At 38.7% G+C, this 16451-nt stretch overlaps 1 protein-coding gene across 1 annotated transcript in view; it reads right to left on the bottom strand.

The window, feature by feature from the left end:
- The window catches only part of LOC123864223 (multiple epidermal growth factor-like domains protein 10), a 31022-nt gene extending 23530 nt beyond the window's left edge, over positions 1-7492 (bottom strand). Inside the window, exon 1 of the mRNA XM_045904506.1 lies at positions 7299-7492. The gene's annotated coding sequence lies outside the window, so the exon portion shown is untranslated. The remainder of the gene's footprint in view (positions 1-7298) is intronic.
- Between the last annotated feature and the right edge of the window lie 8959 nt (positions 7493-16451).

The raw sequence follows: 16451 nt of genomic DNA, 5'->3' as shown, positions 1-16451 counted from the left end.
TGTCTGTCTGCTTGCTTTTCACGGCTCATCCGTTTTACCAATTTTGAGAAAAGGTCTAAACCTACGCTATCTTATGCCCAGGAAAATCAAAGAGTTCCCATGGTATTTAAAAAAATCAAAACTTACCCGGATGAAATCGCGGGCAACATCTACTATTTATCTATACTTACTTAATAAATAGTAGATGTTGCCCGCGATTTCATCCGGGTAAGTTTTGATTTTTTTAAATACCATGGGAACTCTTTGATTTTCCTGGGCATAAGATAGCGTAGGTTTAGACCTTTTCTCAAAATTGGTAAAACGGATGAGCCGTGAAAAGCAAGCAGACAGACAGACATACTTTCGCATACTTACTTAATGGGGCGCCAGCCAGGTAACCTCCCAGTGTGCCTGGATGCTGCTGGTCCCTTTTGGATGCGTCCGAGGGGAAGAGCAGTGTTCGGGCCGGTGCGCCCCGGTAACATGGCTAATAATTTCTCTTCGGAGATATTGTTGGTTATGGCTAATGACCTGGCAGGGGGGGAGGTTTCTCCGCGTGTCCCTCTGACTAGCAGAGGGCACAGTGGATGAAGCGGAGGATGGGACGCGGGCGACGTGCGCGTCCCAAGGTCGGGGGACGCACTTCGTTGGTGCGTCCCGGAGGTGCGTCGATGGGGACCGAGCAGGTCCCTGGTGGAGGGTCTGCCTTGGCAGACGTCGCTGGCTGGGTCGCGGTTGTTTGCTTCGGCCGTTCCCGTGACCCAGTCGCCAGGCGACGCGCAGTAGCGCCGCTGGGGTTTAGTGGGTATTCCGGTCGCCTCTCGGCCGGCGAGTCCCACATACCCTCCCTCCGGGGGGGATGCGTAAATGCATTCCCCAGCGTCAACAAAAAAAAAAAAAAAAAAAATACTTACTTAATCACACTAATATTATAAAGGCAAAAGTTTGTATGTGTGTGTGTGTGTGTGTGTGTGTGTGTGTGTGTGTGTGTGTGTGTGTGTATGTTTGTTACTCCTTCACGTAAAAACTACCAGACGAATTTGGCTGAAATTTGGAATGGGAATAGATAGTATCCTGGATTAGCACATAGGCTACTTTTTATCCCGGAAAATCAAAGAGTTCCCACGGGATTTCAAAAAACCTAAATCCACGCGGGCAAAGTCGCGGGCATCGGCTAGTAATAAATAAAATTGAAGTGACTGTCTGTTTGAATGGGCCAATCTATGGAATGACTGAACCTATTTTGACGGGACTTTCACAGACAAGTAGAGGATTAACCAAGGAGTAACATTTACTTTTAACAGCTACTTTATAACCAACTTTAAAAATGGAGGAGTTATGTTTTTCTACCTAATTTTTTTTTAATCCATAGAGGAACTTTCGACATTGTTCCATAAAAAATTTGGATTCCAACTCCTCAATCCTGATGCTGCAGGGGATCCGACCAATCCACGCGGGCGAAGCTGCGGGCATGATCTAGTTAATAATAATAATAGGTCATATTATAGAATAATAGGTTATTTAAAAAATATTATTTGTAGGTGTTTCGTGATTTCAACGTTAATTTAACAACAAGGAATTATTTACGCAAATTAGGTTAAAATAATCGAATCGAATAGCATCTAATTAAGTCTCACTCCAAATAACAAATTAGCGAGTTAATTAATGTAACGTTAATTTTATAACCACGAAAAACTGTAACTGTTAATTTCCGACAATGCACCGTTAATTTAACATTGGACACGTTGAAACTGTTAAAAGATGTTAAAATTAGTAATAGAACTGCATTTCGCATTGATACGTAAAGGTTGTTTAAAGATTTCTAATGGTTCGGTAATGCTAATTTTATATTTTCTCTAGAACCCGCCCGCGGCTTCATCCGTGAAAGTTCCTTTTTTTAATTCCGTGGAACCTCTCCGAGTTTTCAGGATAAAAAGTAGCCTAGGTTTATCGTTTCCAGGATGAACATTATCTTTGTACCACATAGATAATGTTTACGATAAGCCATTATACAAAATAAGAAGAAGAAGAATGTTTGCGATTTCGTCTACATGGATTTGAGTTTTGAAGAATTCGCCCTGCTGGATTTTTCGGGATAAATATCTCTGTACCAAATTTCGGCAAAATCGGTTGAACGAATGCGTCGTAAAAAGCTAGCTGACAGACAGACAGACACTTTCGCATTTATAATATTATTATATGTATAATAAGTAGGTATTAAGTACGGGTTTGCAAGAGAACCCGAGACCTTTCATTTTGGGTTCGCTTGCAAATCGGTTATACCTACCACCAGCTAGCATAATGTTTACCTCACTTTAACCACTCGACGTGCAACTAGTCCTAGGTCTGTTAACTGAAATTCTAACCATTACAATAAAGCCAGTAGCTGTATGTAGATATACAGTTTATTTAATAAGAATGTGAAAGTTAAACCACGGTATATTCTGTTTACCTATAACTTACGAACTCTTATACCTAAATCCAGTTATTTTTTTGTATAATAAGCAAGTTATGCTAAACTTCTTGTAAGTAACAAAATAACATTTGAATAGCTATCAAGATTTGCATGGAATAAAACAGGTTCGTCCGCGAAATTCCTCAACTCAGACTGCACGGAGACTGTTATTGTCTAGCCTAGGCTTTAAAACGTCTGCATCTGGAATATTCTAAGTGGAGCTTTTCCTTGACAAGGTTTTGGTATACCTTACCATCTTACCGGGAGTTAGCCATGTCTCTGGAACATGTTTTTCCTGGTTTTGCTAAACAAAAAACAAAGTTTAGACCGCACCATGATTACTGAACCGATTTGGGTGTTTGAAATGGAGACAGTTTATACCATGAATTTACACATATTTTATCTCAGAAAATCAAAGAGTACATAACTTACAAGAGTTAATGTTAATATCTTTTGGAGCCGGTGCCAATTAGCCGCACGAACCGTCTACTTTTCAAGTTTGTGACTCCACATTGGCACCGACTCCAAAAAATGTTAGTATAGAAATGTGGTATAGTAGAACTACATTACTCTCTTGTATACATAATATTATATCTATACTAATATTATAAAGAGGAAACCTTTGTATTTTTGTATGTTTGTATTGAATAGGCTCGAAAACTACTGGACCGATTTCAAAATTTCTTTTACCATTACTTAGAGGGATTCTTCCGAATCCGTATAGGCTACATTTTATCCCGGAAAATAGAAAAAATAAATGTCCACCCGTGCGCAGCCGGGGCGGGTCGCTAGTTCGGTAATAAATTAACTTAAGTACATATTTTTAAGTTGTTAGAGTTTGTGGTTATTGAAGTCGGTTTTTTGGGTAGGTAGGTATGTTTCTTACGCGATTACTCCGCCAAATACGAGTCTGAACCTGAAAATACTCACTACCGTATAAAACTTTTTCGGTTAAATTTTAAGTAGCTCTCATTAATTCGGAAATGATTCGACAGATCCGATAAAAAGTGGACGAGGACGCGGGTGGCCCATTAGTGGTTTTGTACCACTTTTGTACCTACGCAAGTATCACCTACCAGTTTGAGGATATGGGACCAGTGAGACCAGTCAAGTGCAAGCCAGTTGCATTTTTTTAAACCGGCCAAGTGCGAGTCAGACTCGTGTAGCGAGGGTTCCGTACTCGGGTATTTTTTCGATATTTTGCACGATAAATCAAAAATTATTATGCATAAACAAACATAAATAAAAATCTGTTTTAGAATATACAGGTGAATCCCCAAGGTGAATCCTTTTTATATGTGCGCGAGTTTTAACTCGCATTTGGCCGGTTTCAAAAAAATGCATTTTTTTTTACGTGGGTATAGTAAAAGACCTAGAAAGGCTATAGGCTACTTTTTATCCCGTAAAATCAAAGAGTTGCTAGAAGATTTCTAGTAAAGCATAAGTGTGTGCGCAAATACAGGTTCACTCTTTATTACCTCAATTTCATAGTCCGATGGCACGGAAATCCGACACGACCGGAGCGAGATCTCACGACGGCTTTACGTGCTACGAGGCCCAGAGGTGACACGCCGGCATCTTCTTAACGTGCTCATACTGAGAATTTCTTAACAGAAAAGCCCAATAGGTAAATAGGTACCCACGTTCCTAGCTAATTTTGGCCCGACCCGGGAATCGAACCCAGGACCTCGTCAATCGTCATCCGCAGTCAAACATGCTTAAGACTAACACTAGACCAGTAAGTAGATTAATCTGTATAATATGTATATAAAAAGTAAGGCTGACTAATTTATCAACGCACAGCTCAAGGCTCAAACTACTGGTTTGATCGGGCTGTTTGACATGCAGATAGTTCGATGCCTCGATAGCTCAACGGTTGAACAGCGGACTGAATTCCGGAAGGTCAACCGTTGAAACCCCACCCGTTGCACTATTGTCGTACCCACTCCTGGCACAAGCTTTACGCTTAGTTGGAGGGGGAAGGGGAGTATTAGTCATGATTAGCATGGCTAATATGCTTTAAAAAAAGCTATTATGATGACGTTGACATTCACTAAGGATTTTTAAAAATTTAAGCCCTAAAGGGGTAAAACAGGGGTTTGCAGTTTGTGTAGTCCACGCGGACGAAGTCGTACGCATAAGCTAGTAGTAGATAAGTCGATAGTCGATATAAAGAGAGCACCTAGAGTTCAAGGATAAGCTCGAAACCGGTCAAGTGCAAGTATCGAGTGGGCCTCGCCAGACGCTCGCACTAGCCTGTTTACCACAATTACGTGGGATTTATAAACGTTCGCTATTTACTATACAGATTACACTAAGTACCTATTATATATACACGTATTACGTGCCTACACGTTTACTAAGTGATCTAGAAATTAATTGGTTTGGAGAGTTTAAAAAGTCACTAAGTAGGATCTACAGTGGTACCTACCTACCTACCCGCACAGCCCTATCCCAATGGATTATTATTATTTATGAGTATGATGCATTAATTCCAAAAGTGGAGGTCCAGGTGGACCCCCAGGGGTCTACGTTGGCGTGAGAAAAAATGGGGGTTCACATTTCGTAATCAGGGGTCCATGAAAATTTATCTGCTTTGACTTGACTTCATCTATCAATGAAATAATGAGAATTGATTAGTTCCTTGTGCTGTGAGTACAGAGATAACAAAAGTAGATTCCCATAGTTAGATCTTCACATTTATTGTTGAGTTTTGGGAATATAGTAGAAATATAGCTGCAGGGGGTCCATCGGAACCAGCTAAATTTTGAAAGTGGTCTATGAGAAAAATAGTTTGGGAACCTCTGGTTTAATGTCACTTTTCAGTCTATATTGCTGTAAACACGTTGTACCTACCTAGTGTTATCGTAGTCTTAGTAAAGAATCGGTCAAATGCAGGTGTAAGTAGGACTACCACACGTACGTTTCCATACATGAATATCTTACAAGAAATAATACTTTTTAATTATTGTTAAATTTTCATGGCGCCATTTTGATTTTTTTTGAAAATAGTCAGTAAGAAAGAATGGCCTGTAACCTCAGCATATAGACCGTACAAATATCAAAGGTTACAAAACTGACCTGAATTATTTCAAAGGTTTCGTTCATTAGTGTTGTTCTAATGAGAGAGAAAACGGTAAAATGATTATCACGAACATTAATGTTTGTTGTTACTTGAGGTAGATTTCTTATTCGAAATCGAACTCCCAAGGGTGCCAACGGAACGGGACCCTATTATTACTAAGCCTCTGCCTCCGCTGTCCGTCCGTCCGTCCATTTTCTGTCTGTCAGCGGGCTGTATCTTATGAACCATCATAGTAGAGACTTGAACTTTTCACAGCTGATTGTGTATTTCTATTGGCGCTATAAAAACAAATACTAATTTCAAAGTAGCCGCCATGAATTAAAAAGTAGTACTTAAGTACATTGATGGTACGGAACTCTTCATGTGCGAGTCCGACTCGCACTTGACGAGTTTTATTTTCTTCTTCATAAGACCTAGTTAAAGTTTAAAAAAAAAGAAAAGAATATTAGCAATGCTAATCATGACTAATACTCCCCTTTCCCCTCCAATTAAGCCTAAAACTTGTGCCAGGAGTGGGTACGACAACAGCGCATCGGGTGGGGTTCGAACCGCCGACCTTTCGCAATTCAGTCCGCTCCTCAACCGTTGAGCTATGGAGGCTCTAAAAAAGTTAGTGTTTATAGGAAAAAAAATTCGAAATCGAAATCGATTTTCACAAACTTGTAGGTTTTGTTCAGAGCTATTTTTAATCAACCTTACATCGATAAATACAATAGCAGATTTAATAACCATATTGTGTTTTATAAAATCTTGTTACGCAACTAAATAACTGACCCAGTGGCCTTCAACATATAATTAAACACCTACCTACTAAAACAAGTGAGTCAACCTAGGTTTGCTAGCTAAGCTACCTTAGGTGTCGTAAGTATTATTTATCTACCTACCTAGGCTGAAATCCATAGAGCGCACTTTGACTTTGCTTAGACTTAAGTTTCAGTTAAAACGAGATAGATTTATGCCAAGAGTATAACGCTGTCTCTTTTTAACAATGACTTAAGTCTAAGCAAAGTCAAAGTGCGCTCTATAGATTTCAGACTTCAGACAAAGTCAAAGTAAGGCTGAGATCTATAGAGCGAACTTTGAGTTTGCTCAGACTAAAGACACTGTTAAAACGAAACAGCGTTATATCGCTGGCATAAGTCTGTCTCGTTTTAACTGAAACTTTAGTATAAGCGAAGTCAAAGTGAGCTCTATAGAAAACCTTACCAAACTCAATCTGTACATCATCTAGATGTAGTAGTAGGTAGGTAGCCTACCTTATAGATTAGCTTGTTTGATAGGTTCGTCCCATTTACCATTACCCATCGCCGACCCAGTACTGAGCACGGGTTTCTTCTCAGAACGAGTAGACTTTACAATCCTTTTAGAATATTATGAAGAACTCTCAGGAAAACATCGTGAGGAAACTTGGAAGAAGTTTCCTCACGATGTTTTCCTTCACCGTTAAAGTAAGTAGGTAAGTATCTATAGCTTTTGGTATCTACTTATTCAATTGCTTAAAACATATTGTACTTACCGTGTTAGTAAGTAAACACTAAGCAATCATCTACTTAAACCTACTTAGGTTTTTTTTAATTTACCTAAGTACTTATTATAGGCGAGCGCTTGGTCAAACTTACCTACCTACCTACTTAGTAAAAACCCAAGTTATATATTATAGCCAATAACAAGAAGATTCATAACATACTAGAATAATATAATTTGAAACGCAATATATTCACAACAATAGAGCCTTATAGACTACCAAATAAAATAACTATGCAAATTAAAAAAACATACCATAATTTAACAAACGAAAACAGAAGACAAACACTACCACTCAATGTTATTGTTTTTTTGTAATCTGTATTGAAAAAAAAAGTTTATTTGATTACGAATCACGTCACCATAGCAACGCGTAAGATGGCCGCCGACGCATGCGCACGTTGGACCAAACGCGGTGAGACTGCCGGTTTTCGCGCCACCACACCGCCACTAAACTAAAACTTGCTTTGTGAACACTGAACAGTGAATGGTACAATCAATAGTGATCCAATAAACAATAGACATTTTTTTAGATAAATAGAATCAGGCTTTGCGGAAATCTATGATATTATATCGTGGACTTCCGCAAAGTAACGCTCGACTTTATTGATAAAATTGCAGAGAATAAAAAGAACTCACTATAAACCACCAAAACAGACAAATCTATATCATACAATGTGCAGCTTGCGATATGCACTGCCCTCCCACCGCTAAACTTGCACAAAAAGCAAGCAACTATTGCCTCCCTGGCGCAAGCGTCAGCCCTGGTAAGCTCTGTGGTCTTATTAGTGGAAGATCCCGGGTTCGAATCCTGGCAGAGATTTGGATTTTATAATTCTAATTTAGCATCTATTCCTTTTTCCCCCACTTCTCCTTCTTCACTTTCTTCTTTTCTCCTTCTAACTGTGGCAAAACATGGCAAGCTGTGGCAATCACTAAGTGGGTCTACAATCTACAATATAGCAATAATATTATGTATTTCATTCTTTTTATGTAGCTAAAATATATTGTAACCTGTCGATTGTCCATATAAAAAAAAAATTGAATACAAACTTATTTCAACTTAATGCCTTTTAGAATGCAACTGCATAAAGCTCTCCAAAATGATCGTGCGCATCGAATGACGTTCCTTCCGTATCATTCCGGAAAGATATTCCGTGACGGAGCTTAGAAGGCTTCACGGCTGCTAATTTTCTCCAAGATGACACATAACACCATCGGAATACATCTTTAGGGTGCCTTTCCACGAAGGTGTGAAATCTACGCTACGAAAATATGTGACCGTTTCCACCAATACTAAGCTATGTAGCTGTGCGAGGAGGATGCGCTATGAAGATGCGCCGCCGCAAAGTAGCTGCGCGAGAAAGATGCGCAGCTCTAGCTATGCGATGTATCGATAGTAGGGAAGCGGCCGGTGAGAGCGAAGAAGAGACGCGCTCACGCGTCCTACCGTGCATGCACATAGCTACACCACTCGCGACGGCCCATAGCAGGCATCAATAGCACGCATCAATAGCACGCATCCTTCCATATAAAAACATAGGATCTTAGTTGAATCCGTTTCCACCAGTGCTACGCTATGTGCACCAATGAATATGATTGGTGGATATCAAATGCACCCATAGCAACGTAGCATAGCACATCTCTGGTGGAAAAGCAGCCTTAATTAGTGTACCTTAGTGTTAAATTACTAAAGCCTCAGTAGCTCAGTGGCTTACTGGGTGGTCTGTGACCCGAAATGTGGCAGGTACAAATCCGAACTGTTATCAGTTGGCACCTTTTGAATTATAAAAGCACGAGTTTTTAGGGTTCCGTACCAGAAAGATGCCAACAGGAATCGGGAGCCTATTATTAATCTTCCTCCGTCCGTTCCGTCCGTCAGTTTGTATGGACCGTGATAGATCATGAACCGTAACAGAGAGTTAACACAGAATATTTATTTCTATTGTTGCTCCTTGCTATAAAAAAAAGATTCGGACGAATTAAGAACCTCCTCCTTTTTAGAATTCGGTTAAAAAAAATTCAAAATGGCCGCCATGAATATTTTTTTTATTAAGTAATTAAAAATTATTGTATGGTGGTACGGAACCCTTCGTGTGCGAGTCTGAATCGCACTTGTCAGGTTTTTATACTAGAAACAAAACGTATAGCAACTTTTGATTGGACCACACGAGCATTCAATCAAACTGATTGAATCACAATATCAGCTTATGATTTAATCTTAAATTCAAAACGTCATCATCCATTACTCTATGAATGGACCTACAGGAGATCATTGTCATACACTCGGACATTTCAATAAACAATAGTGAATTGTAACAGTTGGAGAAATTGATCGTGGGATGAATAACTTTCCTTTTATTACATAGTTCAAAAGTACGCTAAAGCTTATAATTTAGCTTACAGAACAATACAAGGAAAAAATATATACAGAAGATGTTAAAAACTACACAATTCAAACTAAACATAAAACTATGAGCTAGAAAATACTAAAAACAAAAATGATGTACTTATTAACCCCAGACCCAAAAAGAGGGGTGTTATAAGTTTGACGTGTGTATCTGTGTATCTGTCTGTGGCATCGTAGCTCCTAAACTAATGAAAAGATTTTAATTTAGTTTTTTTTGTTTGAAAGGTAGCTTGATCGAGAGTGTTCTTAGCTATAATCCAAGAAAATCGGCTCAGCCGTTTGATAGTTATCAGCTCTTTTCTAGTTACTGTAACCTTCACATGTCGCGGGTGGTATAAATTTTTAATTTACACTTGTGTCATTTGTGTACTAAAGGGGCCAAATACACAAGGGTACACCAAAAATTTGTAGTATTTGACTAAGTGCAGCACTGATTTTCAGGTAGAGTCTGACAACGAAACAGTGTTCTATATAAAATAGACAAAATATATACACTTGGAAAACATGACGCTTCTTTTCTGGCAGTCTTGTTATTTTAATTTTTGATTTTGTTTGGTGAATGAGCAATTTATCACTCTATTCATTACTCAGCTAGAAACTCAGTAACACATAACTATTCCGTGAGATAAAATATCATGTGTCCATACATTACAATTTACAAGATAATATGACACTGCGCCTACGCATCTTGTGCATCTAATAGGTACAAAGACATGACGTATATTTACCATCTTACGGCTTTGTACGGCCATTCATTCGAATGTGTCAAACAATTTTTAAGTTATCTGATACTTATTACTATTTTAATGTACCTACGATGTTATAGGTATGTGACGTTATCCTATTTTATTGATTTGTTTTTTTTTAATTACGCTAACCTTTTTAGGCGTGATGCCTAGTGGCCTTCTATTCTCGAGATTGGGGATTCGATCCTGGGCATGCCCTTCTACTTTTCGGAGTTATGCGCTTTTTAGGGCCGATTTTTCAATCGTCACATAACTTTTATCTGAGGAATAAAGAGGTTCGAGAGTTTGAGTCATGAAGGGGCTTTACCTGTACATTCTAAAACAGTTTTATTTTTATTTTATGCAAAATATTAGTTTTTGATTCATAGTGCAAAATGTCGGTAAAAATACCTGAGTACTAAATACCTCGGTATTAATCCTAAAAAACCTCGTTAAAATACCTCGGTACTAAATACCTCGCGCCCCGAGGGTTCCCCTCGGGGCGCGAGTCTGACTCGCACTTGGCCGGTTTTTTGTATAGGAAATCTGTCGAAACGTCAAAATTCCTCAGATAAAAGTTATTTGACGATTGGATCACTTGCTTTAACGGTGAAGGAAAACATTGTGAAGAAACCTGCAACTGAATGCCTGAGAGTTGTCCATAATCTTCTCAAAGGTGTGTGAAGTCTGCCAATCCGCACTTGGCTAGCGAGTAGCGTGGCGGGCTATGGCCTAAGGCTCTAACTAAACCCTTCTTATTGTGAGAGGAGACCTATGCTCAGTAGTGGGCCGGCAATGAGTAGATGATGATGATCATTATTATCCGCATTCACTTTAAATCATTAACAAACATAACAAATATGAAACCGTCATCACAAACTGCTCTTTAATAAGATCACGAAACAAAAACCCTGCAAGACTTTCGCGTTTCACAGGCCCAATCGTATGGTCACGAATTTTGACTGAAGGAGACCGTCATATCTGTGTAATCACATGCCAGAGAGAGATGCAAAATTCAGGTTATGGGTCTCGGAGGCTTCCCACGGTGTGTTATGTTCTTATGATGTTTTAAAGTACCGAACATCAGAGAGTTGTCGGAGTTACTAGAGGCAAAGATCACACTTAATATTATAAAGGCGAAAGTTTGTATGTGTGTGTGTGTGTGTGTGTGTGTATGTTTGTTACTCCTTCACGCAAAAACTACTGGACGGATTGGGCTGAAATTTAGAATGGAGATAGATTATACCCTGGATTAGCACATAGGCTACTTTTTATCCCGGAAAATCAAACAGTTCCCACGGGAATTTTAAAAAACCAACATCCACGCGAACGAAGTCGCGGGTATCAGCTAGTGTATCATAAAACAAAATGGTTTTTACCTGATTGGTGGACCAGACCCTAAGCTCGAAAGATGTCAAATTATCACATTATTTTCAGCAGGTGCGAATGTGATGAATGGTTGGAATTAAATACATAGGCACCTACCTAATCCCAGCAATTGCATGTTTCAGCCAATAGAAGATCGTCGGTCAAATATAGGTGATAGGACCCTTAATCATCACCGAGCATAGGTATATTTTACTAGCTTACGCCCGCGACTTCGTCCGCGTGGATTTAGTCTTTTCGAAATCCCGTGGGAACTCTTTAGTTTTCCGGGATAAAAAGTAGCCTGGATTAGTACATATACTAATCCAGGATATTATCTATCTCCATTCCGAATTTTAGCCAAATCCGTCCAGTGGTTTTTGCGTGAAGGAGTAACAAACATACACACACACACACATACACACAAACACTCGCCTTTATAATATTAGTGTGAAGTGTGATGTGCCATTTAATACGATCGTAACAATTGTCTTTGCATTTGTATTGCAGAGCATACGTACTCAAAGTTACGCTCTATTATAGACTAGCTGATGCCCGCAGCTTCGCCCGCGTGGATTGGTCAGATCCCCTGCAGCATCCGGATTGAGGAGTTGGACTCCAAATTTTTTATGAAACAATGTCGCAAAGTTCCTCTATCGATTAAAAAAGAAATCACGCAAATCGGTTCAGAAATCTCGGAGATTTCGGTGTACATAGGTAGAAAAACACAACTCCCTTTTTGAAAGTCGGTTAAAAAAGTAGCCTATGTTACTCCCTGGTCAATTCTCTACTTGTCTGTGAAAATCCCGTCAAAATCGGTTCAGCCGTTCCCAAGATTAGCCTTTTCAAACAGACAGACAGACAGACAGACAGACAGACAGACAGACAGACAGACAGACAAAAATTTTAAAAACGTGTGATTCAGTTATGGTATCGTTCAAATAACCATATGACCTTAATATGCGGTAGTTATTTCGAAATTACAGAAAGACACTCTAATTTTATTTATTAGTATAGATCTATGGCTCAACGGTCTTAAATTACCGAACATGCGCCATTAAGCTTATGAAACAGTTTAAACGCCAAAAAAAATTGTATGTTTTTCTTCGATATAATTTTCTATTATGATTGTTTTTAGCTTAGACTAGCACTTTTACCAGACCTGAGATAACCTACGTAGGTAGTTCTTATCGGATGCCTATGCCACACCAAACTGCAGCCCGATTGGTTCGATAGTTTTAGCTGTGCATTGATAAATCAGTCAATCAGTCAGTCAGCCAGTCAGTCACATTTTTCTTTTATATGCTTAGATTGTATGCACTTTCGTAGTCCACTCAAACAGTCACGGCGTATTACTGAACCGCTATGCAACCGTCCAAGTGTATGCGTGCAAAATTTCACAGACCGTTATTGTAACGATGGTCGGTGATCGTGTGAGCCGAAACTGTTTTGGGCTTATGGCCACAGCTTACGACAGTTATGAAACTTATAGAGCGAGAGCCAGTGCGTGCCAGACCTTTGTTGTTTTATAAAAGCTGAAAGTTTCTCTGCGTATTGTCCTCAACACAGGGAGCAACGATCAGCGACTATGAAGGTAGGATCACGGTGGCTTTGGGAGATAACTGGTAGAAAACGGTGTAAAAATCTTACGTCATCCCAGATATAGATAGGTCATAATAGACTTCTTTTTACACCGGGAAATCCAAGAGTTCCAACTTAACCTACCGTCTCAGTTACCGGCTTCACTGCCAGCAGTATATAATATGCCCAGCTGTGGACGTCCATAAAGACTTGACTACCTAAACTTATTTCACCCATATTAAACGTTTCTTATATTCACCCTAAATTTTTTTTTGTCGTTATAAAACAAAACGTCAATTTGACCGTACATAATTTATTTTGTTACGCCCCAATTTCATTATGGGAAAATCTGTCTCAAATCATTCTCAGAGAATGCCTCCGACGCCTCCGGGTAGAAGTGGCAAGACTTATGAGTACCTAAGCAAAGGTAAATGCCTTCACTTTTCATAGCGCACTGAGGCTACCACCCAGGGTTTTCTTTTAAGATTTGGTGCCCTGAACCATGCTTATTCTGCCCCATAAATTAACAAAAAAACTTGACCATTCGTTATTATTTTTACTGAAATTCTGTTGATTTTATCGTTTTGTTGTTGTTGTTTCAAGTATTAAACGATCAATCTTATCACTGTCTCCCGTAAATAAAATCTAAAACCCGTATATTTATGCTGGTAACCCGTAAATCAAGAAGAGGCAGATGGCAACCCTACCCTTAGAGCATAAAGAAAATAATTTTAATCAATTGAAACATCTCCACCAATAGTAATATTCTTTGACCCATTAGATAAGTACCTTAGTAATTTAAGCTATACCTACCTACCCAGTACCTTGGTCATATTCTCATGGTTAAGGTTATTAAATTGATGGACCCTACAAATTGTAGAGCGACGCCGACGGTGTCCTCGGAAATTATATCGGCATGCTAGGAATGAGGCATTCGCTCGAGGGTAGAGAAATGATTAAGTGGGTGTTTAGTCGTAAATTGAGATAGATCACCAGCTACAGCGTAGTATACTCTAGTTTCCCTTAGTAAAAGGATCTGACGACTTTAGAACCTAGAATTTTTTAACCTGGTTCCTCAATCATCCTTCATACCTTTCTACTATCGCAAGGTCTGAACTCTGCACTTGTACGTAGTCGAAATTCCACGAATACGTAACTAAGTATGAAGCGATTTGCCTCCTCTTTTTTAATTCTAGGATAGTAGACTACTAGGATTGCATATGGAACGCTCTTCCAGCATCAGTTTCCTCCTCCAATTTTAATATGGGTTCAACGGGGCAATGTGAGTAAATTATTCACGCTTGATTTGAAGGTTCAAATCAAGAGTGGATGATACTGAATGACCATCTTCTAGGCAAACGTGCTCCATCCACTTGCCAGAAGGTCTGATAGAAGCCAAGCGCTAATCTATATGCTTGCCTTACTTAAATTAATTTAAAAAAAGGGGCGTGCTGGCCACAGGTTTGTTTTGTGGGCCACATGAGCAAATTACTGAGCCCGGCCTACAGTACACTAACTAGTATAGGTGCTTTAAATAATTTAATTATTTATTTAATAAAATAATTAAGTACATTTAAAATTACCTAAAAAAGAAAATTAACGCGAAAAATCTATGACTTTTATCTTTTAGCGCTATCTGTATTACAACTCATGAACTAACAAGTAAAATTTTAGTAGCGCCATCTGTGTTCTACCTACAGAAGCTGTACGCAAAGGTTATCCATTTCTGTCAACCGCCATCACGGTAAAATCCAACTCTTTCCGTAGTTCACTGAGGTGCCAAGAGATGGCGCTTTTATATATATTCTTATTTACCATTGTTTTAAAACTGAATAAATAAACATTTTTGTAAATAATTAACAATCTTTCCTAATAAAACAGTTCCTCAGATAAATCTATACTTTCAAACTTCTATTATATAGATAGTCGAAAATAAAGTAGCTTCACGCTGGCTGTATTTACTAACTACGCTTAGATCTTTTAAACTAAGTATCTAGGCAGGTTTTCACTTTTCAAATATCTAGTTAGAGTAATTCAAGAGGATCCGTATGGTTTAATACGTACCTACTTAACATACTTTAATACTGTTTCGTGTTAATTTGCGATACTGTACATTGCACCCGTGCGAAGCCGGTGCGGATTGCTAGTTTATTATAAACGCGAAAGTGTCTGTCTGTCTGCTAGCGTTTTACGGTTCCATTTTAGACTAAGATAGCTTAGGTCCGGCAGCCGGGATGAAAAGTAGCATAATAAGTCTTTTCAACTTATGCTACTTTTTATCACAGAAAATCAAAAAGTTCCCAGGGGATTTTAGGAAAACCAAAATCCAGGCAAACAACAGATTACCAGAAGCTAAGCTAATTCAATTTCATAGCTCCGTGATCAAAACATTTTTTTTTTCTATTTGTACAGTTAAAGACCATAATAAATGATGACGTTAGCTAACCCTATTCGGGATTATTTATCTATAAAATCCATAGGTAATACCTACATATCAATAACTTCCGCAAATCATGCTTATTATGTTGTATTATTTTTAATCTTTGTTTATTGACGTGTTTCACAATAGAGCATAGACCATTTAGCATCACAATGGGATAATGACCGACTTTCGATCATAGAGCTTCTTTTTTTTTAATTTTTAATACGTGACTAAGCATACAGGGTTGCCTGACCGTAAAAAACTTTTGCCATGTTTTTAAAGCGTTTTAAATATTAAAAGTATGTATGCAAAATGGTCGTTAAAAATTGTTTGTAAGAACACGTTGCAAAATTAGTAATCTATACTAATAAATAAAATTGGAGTGTCTGTCTGTAATTTCGAAATAACTACCTCATATTAAGCTCATATGGTTATTTGAACGATACCATAACTGAATCACACGTTTTTAAAATTTTTGTCTGTCTGTCTGTCTGTCTGTCTGTCTGTCTGTTTGAAAAGGCTAATCTTTGGAACGGCTGAACCGATTTTGACGGGACTTTCACAGGCAAGTAGAGGATTGACCAGGGCGTAAAATAGGCTACTTTTTTAACCGACTTTTAAAAAGGGAGTTATGTTTTTCTACCTATGTACACCGAAATCTCCGAGATTTCTGAACCGATTTGCGTCATTTCTTTTTTAATCGATAGAGGAACTTTGCGACATTGTTTCATAAAAAATTTGGAGTCCAACTCCTCAATCCTGATGCTGCAGGGGATCTGACCAATCCAGGCGGGCGAAGCTGCGGGCATCAGCTAGTTCATGATAAATATGTACTTAGGTACCCTATAGGATAGGTAGGTAACCTATCCGTCAGGATAAGGATCAAATGAATGCATAAGCGTAAG

This window comes from Maniola jurtina, chromosome 4 (assembly GCF_905333055.1).
Source record: "Maniola jurtina chromosome 4, ilManJurt1.1, whole genome shotgun sequence".
Lineage (NCBI taxonomy): Eukaryota > Metazoa > Arthropoda > Insecta > Lepidoptera > Nymphalidae > Maniola > Maniola jurtina.
The sequence above is the reverse complement of the archived record's forward strand: the minus strand, read 5'-3'. Positions and strand labels throughout refer to the sequence as shown.